This window comes from Anabrus simplex, chromosome 1 (assembly GCF_040414725.1).
Source record: "Anabrus simplex isolate iqAnaSimp1 chromosome 1, ASM4041472v1, whole genome shotgun sequence".
In the NCBI taxonomy this organism is placed as follows: domain Eukaryota; kingdom Metazoa; phylum Arthropoda; class Insecta; order Orthoptera; family Tettigoniidae; genus Anabrus; species Anabrus simplex.
Window position 1 is genome coordinate 1,315,576,116 of NC_090265.1, and position 15,605 is coordinate 1,315,591,720.

The 15,605-nt window shown below is 47.3% G+C and overlaps 1 protein-coding gene across 5 annotated transcripts in view; it reads right to left on the reverse strand.

Moving 5' to 3' along the window:
- The window catches only part of LOC136858293 (putative peptidyl-tRNA hydrolase PTRHD1), a 151,709-nt gene that overhangs the window by 114,664 nt on the left and 21,440 nt on the right, over positions 1–15,605 (reverse strand). The window contains exon 2 of one of the 5 annotated variants that reach the window (XM_067137721.2): positions 4,586–4,650. The exons of the other annotated variants lie outside the window; for them this stretch is intronic. The gene's annotated coding sequence lies outside the window, so the exon portion shown is untranslated. The remainder of the gene's footprint in view (positions 1–4,585; positions 4,651–15,605) is intronic. 5 annotated transcript variants of the gene reach the window in all.

Below are 15,605 nucleotides of genomic sequence, written 5' to 3' on the forward strand. Positions count from 1 at the left end.
AGGCACGGCAGTGGATTTTATCTTCAAAAGCAACCACTTCATGACATCTGATCTCAAAGGTAAGACTGTATTCTAATTAAGTGTTTTTCCTGTTCTTTCTTATTCTTTAATTTTGAAAAGTAGGGATATCTATGCATGGTTTTCGAATATAAAATTACTTCTGTTGCTGTGATAATATGTGTTAAGCTTTAAACTCGAACCTGCGGAAATGAGTCAGTATATCGTATGTTAACATACGGTAGTTCAGTTACGGAAGTTCTGCTGTCAACATTTAATATTACAAACATTTCATATCTCTAAATATTTATGTTGACAGATTTGAGAGAACCTTCTTCAAACTAAATAGAGGAACTTGGATTTGTTAATAAATTTCAAGCGTTGACAGTGTGCCGTCTCGTTACATTTACGCCTTATTCGTAATAGAAATAATGAAAACTTACTATGCTGTACTCTCTTTCAATCTTATTACAGCAGTAAACTTTGTCTGGTCTGCAGTTAGTTCTGAGAAACTGTAATGTTTGCTGGTATTACGAGATTCCTACTGATCTGCACACTCTGGGCTCGGCTGCTTTGCTCCTACTGTGACGTCATTTCGTTAACCAATAGCAGCTCGTCTCGCGTTAGGCCCAACCTTTAGTAGTGTTTAAGAACCTTGGCCGCCATCTACTAGATCTTCGGAGACCCCCTAAAGCTCTCGAACCCAGCTACCCGCCAAGAACGATCGCCAGACAGCAGCCCCTGCAGACAGGCCACCATCATCAGCCTGTTTAAACTGCAACAATTACCAACTGCCTTCCAAGAATAAAGGCAGAACCAGCCAGCCTGTAAACCCCGTATAAACAGGCCAAGCAAATTTTGTCAGAGCCCTCAGTGTGGTCACTGGTTCGGAACTTGTCCCGTTGCGATACGGCAAAACTATACCTGTTCCGACCGTGCCCACTGAGCGAGCGCCAACCACGCCGGTCCTCAACCGAGTTTGACCTAACCAGTGCTTCACCTTACCTGCTCGTGTACACTATTACTCACCATGAGCCAATCACCTAGCTGGCAGGAACAGCTAGCAATCAATTTACAAACCTGGCAACAAACTATTCAAGCAGAAATATCATCCTTTTTAGATACTTCACTTCTTACAATAGAGCTACCCACTCCGACTCCACTACCACCCACTCCACCTCAATTCACCCCCAGCCCGCTCAGACACTACTCTCCGCCCTACTCCCCCGCCTCCCCCCAGCACTCACCCCCTCCACCGCTCATCCAGCCTACCCCACCTGCAGCAAACAGCAACGACAGTTCCGAAGAAGAAGAAGAAGAAGAAGAAGAAGAAAAAATGAACCAGCACCCAGCAACGAAGAAGTCGACTACTCAGTCCCACTCTTCTGCGTTCGTGGGAACACCACCTTCCCAGTCTCTCAGAAGTGCATGGTTATTATCTTCAATGTAACAAATCCTGATCCAGTACCTATGACAAGAAAGACCATCAACAGCTCCCTCATGCCGATCTTCGATGAACACATAGCGGTTATCGAAGAATCTCACAACAATCTATTACTGGTCACCCCTCGACGAAACAAGTCAATACCCCATATACTTCGTGCACTGGAGCACACCAATGTCTCGACCCCAATGATCATTAATCCGCTGAACGGAAATATCAACCAGCAAGTCACCATTCCACCTGAAACCGCAGACCAAGAAACTCAAACTTCTGCCACCACCACATTTCTAACACATGCTATTCATGACGACTCAACAACGGAAGCAGCTCCTGCCACCGATATCAAGAATATCCAGCCGGACAATACAACCAAAGAAGCTGACTACCAAGCCGCTGCTGCCAGGAAAACCAAAACCAAACCTCCCCTCCTACCATAAGTACCATCACTCGAACCCAAACCCCAGCCACCCTTCAGCAAGAAACGCACTCTTCCCTGGATACTCAGGACATAGACACGCAAACCATCCCAATTCCCCACCCCTCCCACCCCCACTCACCATCAACAAGTCAACCCAATTAACTCACGTCAGTACCCAAACTCAAATCACAAACTCAAGCCAAGAAACCTCTCTCACACAGCAAAGGAAGCCAAAACATACCCGAAACTCGAACCAAGCTCCTCCTCCAACACCACATCTCAAAACCAAAACCCAACCTCGATCTCCACATCCCTCATTAACAATACTCTGCTACAATTGCCTCAAACTGAATCACCATGCCGCCAGGTGTAAAAATGCCACCAGATGCAACCGGTGTGGTGGCTCTCACCATCACTCCGAATGCCAGGTACCCCGGGACCGGGCGACCTGCACGAATTGCCAAGGCAATCACGCAGCATCGTTCCCTGGCTGCCCGTATTTTAAGAAGGCAATTAAACAGAAACAGCACAAAACTGCACTTCACAAGCCGCAGACAACACCTAACATCCAACCTAACACACCTCAGCCTCTTCCCACCACCCCAGCCCCCCCGCCCCCTGGCCATGCCAAACAATAGTCTACTCACCCTCATTCTCAGTCTACTCCACTACCATATCCAGACTAATTCAGGGCCCCCTCGGTGGACCGAGTAGCCGAGACCCTGAAAAACCCTAATCAGCACCCCCACCACCACCACCACCACCACCACCACCACCAATCCAAACCAAGAGCAAGAACTACCAAGCTAAAGTCCTCACTTCCTAAACTGTAACACAACATCTTCAGATGAAGCACTGGTCGCGGGAGACGAGGCGGTGCACATGTTACATGCTGCCAATTAACGATGCTTTAACATTCCATCCGTCAAACTTATTTTGAATTTAAATTTTTAAATTTAATCAAATAACGAGACGCTGCTTTTTGCGATGCAGCCGTTGCAAACTTCTAAACGCAACACCAGGCGTGGCCAATCACTTCAGGTAATATCCTGCAGTGTTGCCACATCGCACACACTAAAACTGCTGTGCTAGCCATGACACTGAATGCCATGCTACCCCAGGCAACACACCACACAAGAGCTAACTAAAACAAACTTATTCACATTATAATGAATAAAAACACACAAAACGTTTCTCAAAAACAGAACTATACAACATCAAAAATTAATAAAACATATACAGACCGACAGAGGAGAGCCAGGAGCGCACCGGCATCGGTACCTCACAAACCACCTATCTCTTAAGAGATAGGTGCACATACAGATAGCTTAGGGTGAGTAATTATAGGCCACGGCCGCCAGCCCCCTCACCTTCTCCGAACATCTCCTTCACCGAACAAATCTCCCGGCCTGAGAGACGGCGTCGCCGTCTAAGAGGCCCACCTCCCCCTTCAGGGAAGGACTGAAAACATTTTAGTAGTAGTAGTAGTCTGAGTAATAATTTTCCTCTATCACCACCACTGTTTCTCCTCTACGTCGCCGATATCTCCCAACCATCACCACCTATCCAACTTCTCCAATTCGCCGACGACACCGCCATCCTCGCCCTACTCCCATCCGCCCAGAGCATAAAAGAACCACAACCTTTCCTGGGCACCTGTACTTCCTGGTGCGACCGATGGTACCTCCACCTCAATCCATCCTAATCCGACCGCCCCCCCCCCCCCTCCCACCAAGGCGCTTTTCCATCATTCGAAATCCTGCCAATCTACGACTCACCATCGACAAGACCCCCATCCATCCTCAAATATCTCGGCATTACAATAGACCAGCATATCACATTCCGCCCCTACTTCCTAAACCTAAAATCTAAGTCATCTAAAAGATCTCATCTGGTACGTCGACTGGCCGCCACTAGCTGGGGTCTTAACACCAAACTCCTCCTCCTCCTCCTCACCTACAAATCCTGTATCCGCTCAGCCATCACCAATGGTAACCCCGCCTGAGCACCCGTGGCCCACACTAAACCTAACCTATATCGTCCCCTCCTGTCTATGAACGCCAAGTAGTCCGAATTGCCCTGAGACTCCCTCCCCGATTTCGTTCCCAGGACCAGTTTGGCATATTTCCTTTCCCTAAACTTGACAACCACGTCTCTCTTTTCTTCCAGAAATTCCTTTACAAGGTCCTCGATCTCAACAACCCTATCACATCCCAATTCCTACAGACCATCCTAAGATCCGCCTTTTGCCTACTTCACTGCCACCGTAATTCTCACCCAACCCACAGACCGGCCGCCTTCATAAGAACAGGGTATACTAAGGTAAATCCTCATCCTTAATCCTACCACACGAAGTACACACACCCCTCCATTACGGTAACCGTCCGTGGAATCAGTTATGTGCCTGGACAACCTGCTGGCTCACCTGACCATTAGCTCCGCAGACTTGCCATATAATATTCTTCTCAAGTATTCAATATCTTACGTAATTCATAATTTCACAATCTATTATTGCATATATTGCACCCATCAGATCGGGCCTGATATGATTATAATAAGTTCATTGGATAAAAAATGTGAACTTTTCCATACAGTGAAATTCGGTGACCTCACAGCGGCATATTGACAAAGACTACCAAAGAGAGTCTCCTTAAGCCACTCAAGTTTCTTAAAGTCACGTTCTGTTGTGAGGAATAAAACAATTATCTCGGCTAACAACAGCTCACCAGTCCGTAGCAGATGTCGGAGAAAGGAGCACAAACCACACAGAAGTGTGGGAACTTTCCGCTGCCTGCAAGACAAGGAACCACGGATTAACAAGATACAGAAGATAAGAAATACCTACCTGAAACCCCTCAAAATGAAGTAGAATCGCCCAAACAGAGGAGCATCAAAATACTTCAGCCAATAAAAATTCGCCATTATAAGTATTTCAAAGTTAACGCTCTGAAATATTTAGTCATTATAGGATATCTGACAGGAGTTACAGATGAATTTGTGTGAATAATACTCCGAATCATATAGCATAATTTTTGGAGGAAGGAAATTAGTTAGATGTGTGACCAACAATTAATGGAATGTAAGCGCATCGTACTGAAATGGACGGTCAGTATTGCCGCCATTTTTTACCCACGTCACATAGTCCGCTAGACGAAATATTCCAACCCAAGCCATGGGAATTATTTAAAATTCAGCGATCGACTATGCAACCAAAATATAATAATCGAACCACTATAAATGTATTTGTTACAGGAGATGGAAGTGAAATGATCGGAGTTGTACTGTGAAAAGTGACGCTCTAGCAACCATAAAACCAAAAGAAATTCAGGGGATATGAATCCGCGCAAGTGACAGGACTTGAGAAGATACGCCACACTAGTGAACTCACTCGTGAGGACGAGTTCGACAGCCGTAGTGGAAGGACGTGTTCCTCTCGCTCGTTCTCTCTCTCCTCGCCAGGCGCTCTGTACTTTCCCAGTACTAGTCAGGCAGCTGTACTTGTTAGTACATCTTCGAAGGAGCTTTTGTCTAAGCTGAGCACTTCTCAGTGCTCACTTCTCTCTTTCAGGATTTTATTTCAGGATGACCACAGCGAACTTCAGGGACACTCCCTATAGCATGGCGTTGGCGAAAGGAGTTTTCTACAGGGGAGGTCGCCTCTGCACAACGCGGCAATGGATGGAGGACCACCCTGAACCGAGGACACCGTCCTCACCGAGGGAGCAGGACGCGTCGCAGACCGAGGTGGAGACGGAGCCGCACAGGGACGGGTGCGACCCCCCTGAAGACTTTTTCTTCTCTGAGGGCTACACCGATCCGGAGTACGAAGCGCTGCTCGTCTACTACAGGCCAGGTAGCCCAGTTCATTCCGAACGGGCCCTAGTCCTGGACAGAGTGCGGCGCCCCCTCCAGGGAGGCAGGAGGCTACCGACGACCATGTCCGTGGAGAGCTTTCTACCAGGAGGCCTTATCATAAGGCATCACGACCAGGAGCGGATGAACGACGTGGAGATGGAGCTCTCTACTCTGTTTCAGGTCGTCCGACTACCAGGGAGGGACGGCGTGCCAGGGACGAACGCCGGCGCCCTCAGGAGGAATGCTAAGCCGGAGACCAGGGAGGCCATCACCCAGACGCCGAGGAGGCTAAGGCATAGGGCGGTTAACACTGACCTAGTCCAAGCCACCCAGCCGGAGACCAGCGACGCCACTACGGAGGTGGAGCATGCCGCCCCCTGGCGCCGCGACTGTGAGACCCAGGCTGAGCGACTCGGAACTGCGAAGTGGACGCAGACCGCTCCTCCAAGGGCCACCTCCACGAAGTGGTCACAGACCCAGGCCTACCAGGAAGGGCCGGTCACCCGGGCGCAATCCAGGAAGGCGCCCCTGATGGCGGATGGCAGCACAGCAGTGGAAAAGGACGCCCCATGGCGTTCGGAGGCTGCCACCCGGGCCCAACCTGCTATCGTGTCTGTCGAGCTGCAGACCTCGATGTGCGCCCCCCAAGACCGGGAATGCAGTCGAGTGTTAGCACCGACCGACGCCGCCGCCAGCCAGGAGAAGGAAGAAGACGGCGACGCAGCGGAACCACCAGCTACCCCGGGGTCACCAGGCCGGGAGAAAGGCCACCAGGACGAGGCCTCTTCCTCTGCCGAGAAGACACGCCCGGAAAGAAGAAGAAGACGCCGGACCAGGAAGCAGAAGGCGACGCCGGCCCATCAGGAGATGGCCGCCCAGCCGCAACCCAAGACTGCTCCCAGGACAGCAGTCAGCCGAGGAGCCAATCAGGAGAGGACCTCAGCGGGAAGCGGCAGTCAGGTGAGAGTAAAACGTCCCCCTCAGCAGCTCTTGCAGTGTTTCCGTTGTATGAGGTGGGGCCACCGTCAGGTCAGCTGTGGGCTCGAGGTGAGGTGCAACCGCTGTGGTGCTGATCACCACTACACGGCCTGCGCAGCACTTAGGGAGGCGCCGGTGTACGCCAACTGCTCGGGGGGCCACCCGGCCTCCCATCGCAGTTGCCCTGTCTACCGGGCCATGGCGCGGGCAGAGAGGAAGGAGGCCCGGCGCCATGTCCCACAACCATCCAGCAGGTCCCCGCCTCGGCGGGCTTGGCCCCATTCTCCGGGATTGGAGACTGGGTACGAGGGACCTCAAGGGGGTCGGGCGGTGCGGCAGGCACTAGTGGCTATTGCCGCATGGCTCGGCAAAAGGACGAGGTGACTGCCGAAGTGAAAGGACGTACGTGCCTCTCGCTGCGCTCTCTCTCTCCTTGCCAGGCGCTCAGTACTTCTAGTGCTAACCAGGCAGCTGTACTTATTAGTACGACTTCGGAAGAGCATTTGTCTGAGCTGAGCAGTTCTCAGTGCTCGCTCTTTCTCTTTCAGAGTTTGTTACAGGAGGACCAGGATGGACAACCAGGCGGATACCATGACAACCCAGGAACGGGAGGTGGCGATCGGGCACTTGCTCCGAGATCTCTTCACCGGCATGACACCGACACCGGAGAGCAACACGGAGCCGCAGACGCTGGAACCTGCGCCGGAGACCCCGGCACCCGAGCCGGAGCTGCCGCAGGAGGAGCCGGAGATCGAGGTGGAGACGGAGCCTTACAGGGACGGGTGTGACCCCCCTAACGGCTTATTCTTCTCCGAAGGCTACACCGACCCGGCGCACGAAGCGCTGCTCGTGTACTACAGGCCGGGGCGCCCTGTAACTTCTGAACGGGGCCTCGTCCTGGACAGAATGCGGCGCCCTCGCCGAGGAGGCAGGATCATCTCGACAACCATGGCCGTCGAGAGCTTCCTACCAGGAGGCCTCATCATCAGGCATCACGACCAGGAGCGGATGCGCGACGCAGAGAGGGAGCTTTCTTCTCTGTTCCAGGTCATCCGTCTACCAGGGAGGGACAGAGTGCCAGGGATGAACACCGGCGCAGTCAGGGCCGCGACGGAGACCAGGGAGACGCCGAGGAGGCTAAGGAATAGGGCGGTTAACACCGACCTAGTCCTGGCCACCCAGCCGGCGACCAGCGACGCCACCACGGAGGTGGGGCATGACGCCCTCTGGCGCCGCGACTGTGCGACTTCATTGGAGGAGGACGCCCCCTGGCGTTCTGAGGCTGCTGTCCAGGCCCAGCCTGCCAGCACGTCTATCGAGCTGCAGACCTCGATGTGCGCCCCACAGGACAGGGAACGCAGTCAAGCGTTAGCACCGACCGACGCCGCCGCCGCCAGCCAGGAGAAGGAAGAAGACGGCGACGCAGCGGAGCCATCAGCTACCCTGGGGTCACCAGGCCGGGAGGAGCGTCACCAGGATGAGGCCTCTTTCCCTGCCGAGAAGACACGCCCGGGAAGAAGAAGAAGAAGACGACGCCGGCCCACCAGGAGAGGGCCGCCCAGCCGCAACCCAAGACTGCTCCCAGGACAGCAGTCAACCGAGGAGCCAATCAGGAGAGGACCTCAGCGGGTAGCGGCAGTCAGGTGAGAGTAAAACGTCCCCCTCAGCAGCTCTTGCAGTGTTTCCGCTGTCTGAGGTGGGGCCACCGTCAAGTTAGCTGTGGACTCCAAGTGAAGTGCAACCGCTGTGGTGGTGATCACCACTACACGGCCTGCGCAACACTTAAGGAGGCGCCGGTGTGCGCCAATTGCGCGGGGGGCCACCCGGCCTCCCACCGCAGTTGCCCAGTCTACAGGGCCATGGCGCGGGCAGAGAGGAGGGAGGCCCGGCGCCATGACCCACCCCATTCCAGGAGGCCCCCGCCTCGGCGGGCTTGGCCTCATTCTCCGGGATCGGAGACTGGGTACGAGGTACCCCAAGGAGGTGGAGCCGTGCGACAGGCCCTAGTGGTACTCGACGCATGGCTCCGCAGCCGGCAAGGACCGCGCTAGTCCCAGCAGTGCCCAGACGGACTGATCCCCAGGCGATGGAATGGCGAGGAATTGGTTTATGTTTTGTGCATGTTACCTGTTCCTAACTAACACAACCTCTGGTCTTTTTCCAGCCCACATCCTTGCATGTGCTATCAAAAGATGTCAGGTTTTACATGTAGGCTCTTTCTTCTTTCTGCCTATGTGGTTTTTCCCTGACCCTTCAATACCATACCTTAACACTATCCAACCAATACAAACTTTGCCGTGGTAGCGAGTCTGACTCGGAAACCGGCAGATACTCCTTGTATCACTTCCCACTCCTCCCTGCTATCTCTTTCTTCTTCTTAGAAATAATAGCAAGTCGGAGGCCATGTAGATTGAGTCGTTGGTCACGCGGGGGGAGCGAGCTTCGGGGGCCTCCCCGATAAAAAAAAAAAAAAAAAAAAAAAAAAAAAGCCTCGGCAACCGGCACGGCCCGCGCTAGTCACAGCAGTGCCCAGAAGGAAGGACTGATCCCCTGAATAACTGGCATGGCGAGGAATAGGCTTATGACTGTGCATGATACCTATTCCCAACTAACACAATTACCTGGACCTCTCCAGAACCACATCCTTGCATGTGCTATCTACAAAATGTCAGGTTTTACATGTAGGCACCTTTCTATTTCTGCCTATGTGGTTTTGTCCTGACCCTTACTACCTGATTATACCACTATTGATACCCACCACCACATCTGGCCTGGTAGCATGCTGAGCATGGGGACAGGCAGATACTCCTGTAGTATCACACTTCCACTCCTCCCTGCTATCTCTTTCTTCTTAGAACTAATAGCATGTCGGAGGCCATGTAGATTGAGTCGATGGTCACGCGGGGGGAGCGGGCTTCGCCCCCCCCCCCGAATAAAAAAACTCACTCGTATTCGGGAAGCCACTGGAAGTAGACGTGAATTGTGAGTTCTGTATTTAGGATACTTAGAGATTATTGTGCTGTAAGCACAGAACAATGTTACGAATTGTGCTCTTAAGACGGCATTGCAGAATTAAAACAGTTATGAAGCAAATAATAAGCAGACGTTAAAGAACAATTATACTGTAACTAGCAAGATACCCGTGATTCGCTACGGTATTATACCGAAATTTATAATTGAATGCTTATTGTTTTATATATATAATCCGCCGAAATTCGCGATCTGACTCGTTTTCTGCGAGAATCCACCAAAATTCCCGATCTGACTGGTTTTCTATTATTTTACGGCACGTTTCCTCACATTTTTCAATCTTCCTTTCCAGCAATCGATTTCGTACATCCCGGGCTAGGCTCAGGTATTCCTCCCGGTCAGTTGGGTCCGTAAATCTTTGCCATCCTTTCCTATAATCATTTTTAATATGGATAAAATCCTTCAGGAGATCCGGCGTGGTGTCATATTGGGTGCTTTGGCGGCACTGAACCCGCGGCCGGACTGCATTCTTAGTCATTACCCGTCCAGGAGCCGTTGCCAGCGCGGTCCGCACATTTGACGACGGTCCGGAACATTATTATTATTATTATTATTATTATTATTATTATTATTATTATTATTATTATTATGTGTTGCTGGAATGGCTGATGACAGGGAAAACCGGAGTATCCGGAGAAAAACCTGTCCCGCCTCCGTTTTGTCCAGCACGAATGTCACATGGAGTGACCGGGATTTGAACCACGGACCCCAGCTTTGATAGGCCGGCGCGGTGCCGCCTGAGCAACGGAGGATCCTTATAAGTACATTAATAACAGTAAAATCAATTGGTCTCACCTCCTTCTACACCCCACCGCTGTTAAGTTTATTTACCGCCACCCCCAGCAACCCGCAAAAAAATTAAAAGAAGGCTTGTTTCTTTATGTTTAAGGAAGATTCCAAACACCAATGTTCACGTCTATTACCTTCAGTTTTGAGATATAACTATCCCCATAAAAGTAATTTACTTTTTTTCACTTCATTTCACACTACCCCCCCCCCCCCCAAGTGAACTTTCCCGAAAAAAATACTTGTTTCTTTAATAGTAAAGGATCTTCTAAATACCAATTATCACGACTCTAACTTCTTCAGTTTTTGATTTATGTGTCCTCATGAAAGGAATTCAACTCCTTAACACTCCCGCCCTCCAAGATGGTTTCCCGCCCAAAACGCGTTTTTCTTTGTTTTTAAAGGAGATCCAAATACGAATTTTCACATCTGTAATAACTTTAGTTTTTATTAGATGTATGTATTCTCATACAATTAAGCCAATTAATTTTTCAATTCTTCTCCCCCCCCCCCCCGCTTCATTGGATTTTAAGAGAATACGTGTACTTTTACTTTTAAAGCAGATTGAAAATATCAAATTTCACGTGTGTAAAATATTCATTTTTGATATATCAGTAGCCTAATTAAAAGAATTCAACACCATTTTCAGTCACATTTACCCCCACCACCACCCAGGTGATATTTCCGAAAACTAAAAATACATGTTTCTTTATGTTTAATAGAGATATACTGTATATACTGGATATACTGTAAAAATTCTCATTTCAAAATTTCACCCCTTTTGAGTTCCCCTTAAGTGGAGTTTCCAAAAACAAATCACCTATGTTTCTTTACATTTACAGGAGATTCCAAACACCCACTTTTTACGTCTGTAACATTTTACGTTTCCATGATATTCTGTAGATATAGTCTTTCAAAAATTCACCCCAATTTGTCACTCCTGTTTAACCGCCATTAATTGGATTTTCCGAAAACAAAATATACGTGTTTCTTTATTTTTAAAGGAGATTCTAAATACCAATTTTCACATCTACAACCTTTAAAAGTTTTGAGATATAGATAAACTCATTTTAAAATATTACCCCCCTTTCACCCCCTCCCTTAATTGGATTTTCCAGGAAAAAAATACTTGTTTCTTTATTTTTAAAGGAGATCCCAAACACCGATTTTCAGGTCTGTAATATCTTCAGCTTCTGAGATATAAGTAGCCTCATTAAAGGCATTCAACCCTTTTTCCACCCCTTTTCATTCCTCCTATTGCGATTTTCCGAAAACAAAAAAAATACGTGTTTCTTTATTTTTAATGAAGATTCTAAATACCAGTTTTACATCTGCAAACTTTAAAAGTTTGGAGATAGAGATTCACTCATTTTAAAAATTCACCCCCTTTTCACCCTCCCATTAATTGGATTTTCCGAAAACAAAAAAAAATACGTGTTTCTTTATTTTTAAAAGAGATCAAAAGTACCAATTTTCAGGTCTGTAATATCTTCAGTTTCTGAGATATAAGTACCGGTATCCTGATTGAAGGCATTCAACCCATTTTTCCCCATTTTCACCCTTTTTCACCCCTCCTATTGGGATTTTCAGAAAACAAAAAAATGCGTGTATCCTTATTTTAAAAGAAGATTTTAAATACCAATTTTTACATCTGTAAACTTTTAAAGTTTTGAGATATAGATACACTCTTTTTAAAATTTCACCCCCCTTTTCACCCCCTTAGCGACGGAATATCAAAAAATCCTCTCTTAGCGAGCACCTACATCTTAATATGAATATATCCCCAAAATTTCATTTCTTTATGTCCAGTAGTTTTGGCTCGGCGATGATGAATCAGTCAGTCAGTCAGTCAGTCAGTCAGTCAGTCAGGGCAAGTTACTTTATATATATAGATATATGAGGATTTTATTAATCTCATATTTGTGTTACAATATTTCGATGTCTTTAACAGTTGAAGATAAATCAGGGAGATTGGAACTTTTATTTCAATGGTAACCACCTGGCAATTAATAGAGAAGCACTTTCATTTTCAAGACACTGGGAATATATAATTAACCTAGGGCTGGTAAACAAACAACTGTACTACGATCCAGGTGTAGGAATGTAAGAGCAGAAGAATGGAAGGAAGCACAAGACAAGTGAATGACCATTCGCAACAATATTAACGGGACGACCTTGCCGAGAACAGGTAGTTGAGGAACGCATAATTCAGTACCGAGCTCGATAGCTGCAGTCGCCTAAGTGCGGCCAGTGTCCAGTATTCGGGAGATAGTAGGTTCGAACCCCACTGTCGGCAGCCCTGAAAATGGTTTTCCGTGGTTTCCCATTTTCACACCAGGCAAATGCTGGGGCTGTACCTTAATTAAGGCCACGGCTGCTTCCTTCCCACTCCTAACCCTTTCCTGTCCCATCGTCGCCATAAGACCTATCTGTGTCGGTGCGACGTAAAGCAACTAGCATAATTCAGTGGCGGCTCGTGGCTGTAAAGTATGGTGAAGAGCTATTACCCGTTCGATTTCGAGCGACAGATTTAGGAACTTCTTTCTTTCTTTCTTTCTTAATCTGCTTACCCTCCAGGGTTGGTTTTTCCCTCGGACTCAGCGAGGGATTCCACCTCTACCGCCTCAAGGACAGTGTCCTGGAGCTTCAGACTCTGGGTCGGGGATACAACTGGGGAGGATGACCAGTACCTCGCCCAGGCGGCCTCACCTGCTATGCTCAACAGGGGCCTTGGTGGGGGATGGGAAGATTGGAAGGGATAGACAAGGAAGAGGGAAGAAAGCGGCCGTGGCCTTAAGTTAGGTACCATCCCGGCATTTGCCTGGAGGAGAAGTGGGTAACCACGGAAAATCACTTCCGGGATGGCTGAGGTGGGAATCGAGCCCACCTCTACTCAGTTGATCTCCTGAGGCTGAGTGGACCCCGTTCCAGTCCTCGTACCACTTTTCAAATTTCGTGGCAGAACCGGCAATCGAACCCGGGCCTCCGGGGTGGCAGTTAATCACACTAACCACTACACCACAGAGGAGGACAAGATTTAGGAATTACGTGTTGTTTTTGGTTGTTTTGTACTCGTACCTGTGACTGGCGGAGGGTCCAGCACGTGACCACGATTTATTGAATTTAATGTTTCGTCATGACCACGAAAAGGTAGTTCTTGCTTACTTAAATAGAGCACTGCATCAATTACCAACTGAAGGAAAAGCCTATTTAAATGTACATTTTCACTGAACTGTACAATTACAATATACAGTCTGGCATTTTCCTTCAGGGCATCAGAGATCGTATTTTGGTTTGTTTCCAATGTCTTGAAATCTAGCTGCCGTATTTTATGTTCTGCAGAGTCTGGGTGCTTATGTAAAGAACGTGTTATGTTCAAAAGGGCTGAAAATCCTTCTTTATTCCAAACGTTATTTTTATTGATAAAAGGCAAGCAGGCCCAACAAAACAACTTCTGTAGAGCTGCAGAGGAGCACAGCCATGGAAATTCCTTAAACCACGATCGTTTGAAACTAAGATTGTAAGATTTACCGGAATGTTTCACTTCTTTTGTAGCACAAATTTGCAGTGATTCAGTAGGGCGATCAAAACGTCCTAAAGCAACCAATTGGGGAGTACAAAATGTTGTATAGAGGAAATACTGAATTTGTTTATATAAAAGCGATGTTGTGGGATTATGTTTATATAATGAAAGAGAGGTCCAAGCGAACAGCACTGTGGATAAATTCTCAAGGATAATGAGATCGAATTAATATATGCCAGCCGTAGAGCTGAAGTGATAATATTTCAGCCGTGGAGCTGACGGAATTTAATTAAGGTTCTAACCGTAGAGCTGAAGAAAGTAAATGCCGGCGTTGTGAATTTCGCCGTGGTCATCCTGAAATAAAATCCTGAAAGAGAGAAGCGAGCACTGAGAAGTGCTCAGCTCAGACAAATGCTCTTCCGAAGTCGTACTAATAAGTACAGCTGCCTGGTTAGCACTTGAGAAGTACTGAGCGCCTGGCAAGGAGAGAGAGAGCGCGCAGCGAGAGGCACGTACGTCCTTTCACTTCGGCAGTCAGCTCGTCAAAGTTCTAAGTTTACTGCATCTTTTGACCGTTTTTTTCTTATCCTGTTGACGCCTTATTTTTTATATTCTGTTTTCCTAGTGTAATATATATTGCTTAAACTTATCATCAAGAAGATCCATTTCAGTGTCAGACATGGACTATTTTTTAAAAACAATATATGACTATTACTTTTAGATGAACACATCATTTTTTCAAAGTGATTTTAGTATAAGTTCTGTTTTAATACTTTTTTTTACTGTAAACATTTTGCATCCACAGTATTAACACTTGTAAATATTCATCAATTTTTTTACATAAGTTATTATGACTCCTTAGACCATGTGTGTTTTAAGATTGATTGAAGCTGATGATGCCCAATAAATAGTGGGCGAAACATGTACTTCAAAATTCTGATAATTTCCATGTGTATTTAACCACACTATAGTGGAATACATTTGTATTGAATAGGTGGTATTAAAATTACTCCTTGCATGAACTTTGTAATCAGCTATTTTTCAATACGGAATAATGACGAGAATAATGGTTTGTAATGTTCCTTGATTCACACGAATGCCAAACACAAAGAAATAGACCAATATGGCTGAACTTGGTGTGCGTTCATTCAAGAGATGCTACTAACTAAACATGATCGCGACAAGGTCTGTCTAGGGAGGTCAAGTCACGAATGCTACTTATGGAGCCGCCATATTGGGTCTTTAAGCGAGCGTAATCAAAGGCAAGTGTATTCGAATTTAGAGGATTTCGGTACCGTACATTGAAATTAAAAACAAAATACCAACTGTTTTCATAAAAAAAATTAATTGGGCATCTATTGGTCATGTATATATAACTGTATAACACTTAAATGATATGAATACTTTCACAGCTATTTGCATAGGAAGATAATTAACAGAGCTTGAAATTCTTTTTTGAGAAACAAGAATCAACAGAAAAGCTCATGTTCTTCTCTTTTACTTCCTTACAATTTGGTCTTACTGTGTTTCTTATTAATATCATCTGTCAAATACGTAATCTTATTGACAGAAAC